Below are 2,014 nucleotides of genomic sequence, written 5' to 3'. Positions count from 1 at the left end.
GCACAAAAAATTTTCACTGTAACTTTGATTGGAATGATATTGAACCGATAAGTTAATTTCAAAAGGGATCTTTTACAGGGTCCTCTCTTCTCAGTCCCAACCTTCATATATCTTTCTATTTATTAGTTTAAGTCTTTTCTGTCTCTCAGAACATTTTTATTATTTTCTTACAGTTCAGATTCCTTTGAGATATTTCTGTTTTGGCAGTTGCTACATTTCATGGTGCTGTTTCCCCATTCTATTTCCTGTTCATTGCTAGCATAATAATGACAGCTGGCAATTTTAGAATGTTTATCCTACCGACAGGATATTACTGAGTAGCCTCATTGATTCCACTAGTTTGGCAAGGGATTCTTTAGGGATTGCTAGGTATAAAATCATGTGTTTTGCAAATAAGGATGAATTTGATTCCTCCTTGCCCAAAGCTATACCTTCATTTCTTTAAGGTAGCAGTTAATATCTCAGGCTCCAGCACCAGCCTGCCTGACAACAAAACTCGGTTGATTCTTTGCACCCTTTTAGGCATGTTAGGCAACCTCTCTGTGTCTAGTTTTATCCTCTGTTAATTGGAAATAATAATGGTATCTACCTCCTGGGATTGTTTTGAGAATTGGATGAGTGTGTGTGTGTATGTGTATATATATGTAAAGTTCCTGCAATGCTTACAATAATAAGGATACAATATATATAAAAGTGTCTGCCACGTAGAACATGTTCAATAAATATTCATATTCTTATTATTATAAGAGGTTGGAGGAACTTTCAATTTCTATAAATTAGAGCTTCTAGGATTAACTGCAAAAGATGGTTACAGCAGACCACCTATTCTCAGATAACTGCTAAAATATTTTACCATTTGTTAAGATACTGATTTTTTTGTGCCGTTATCAGTACTCTACCAACTTATTGTTCTATATTATGGTAAGAAACACTGTCATACTTTTAACTTAAGAAAATTAGAAATGAGTATTCAATTTTATCAAATGCTTTTTGGCACCTTATCAAGATCATGATTTAAAAAAAATTATGATTTTTTAAGATTAGGTATACTAGGCCAGACACTGTGGCTCACTCCTATAATCCTAGCACTCTGGGAGACCAAGGCAAGAGGATTGCTTGAGATCACGAGTTTAAGACCAGCCTGAGCCTGAGCCATTTCTACTTGAGATCAAGAGTTTAAGACCAGCCTGAGGCTGAGCCATCTCTACTTGAGATTAAGAGTTTAAGACCAATCTGAGCCTGAGCCATCGCTACTAAAAACAGAAAAAGTAGCCAGATAGTGTGGTGGGTGCCTGTAGCCCCAGCTACTCAGGAGGCTTGAGCCCAGGAGTTTGAGGTTGCAGGGAGCCATGATGACGCCACCTGTACTCTAGCCGGGAGACATAGAGAGACCCTGTCTCAAAACAAAACAAAACTGGGTCTTGGGATGTCATATTTGTATTATATGAAGGGCAGTTTCCTGTAATGATTGGGATTTAGGCTTTTGAGTCAGGAGGTTTTTGAAACATTACTTTTTTATTTCTGATTAATATGAGGGTACAAATGTTTAGGTTTCTAAGGTAAAGTTTAAATTGTAGCTGAGCCCTTCACCCAGGGGTGGTGACTATCTTTACACTGGGCACTTTAGGCAAGAGCCCCACGATCAGCCTTCCTCCCCTCTCCCTCCTCTCGCCTCCCACTCACTAGAATATGCTTGTGTTTTTCTTTCATTTGGGCATATAGTTGCTTATAGATTGGTTTCGTAATAGTATTGAGTGCATTGGATACTTGATTTTCCCATTCTTGTGTTACTCTACTAGGAGGAATGTGTTTCACTTCCATCCAGGTAAACACAAAAGATGTAAAGTCTCCATTTTTTCTTATGGCTGAATTGTACTCATGAGGGGACCTTGGGTTGCTTCCACATCTTGGCAATTGTGAACTGAACTGCAATAAACATTCTAGTGCAAATGTCCTTGTGGTAAAATGATTTTTTTTTTCTGGGCGGCACCTGTGGCTCAAAGGCATAGGGTAC

Source organism: Otolemur garnettii, unplaced genomic scaffold, assembly GCF_000181295.1.
Source record: "Otolemur garnettii isolate 467f Iridium unplaced genomic scaffold, OtoGar3 scaffold00055, whole genome shotgun sequence".
NCBI lineage: Eukaryota > Metazoa > Chordata > Mammalia > Primates > Galagidae > Otolemur > Otolemur garnettii.
The sequence above is the reverse complement of the archived record's forward strand: the minus strand, read 5'-3'. Positions refer to the sequence as shown.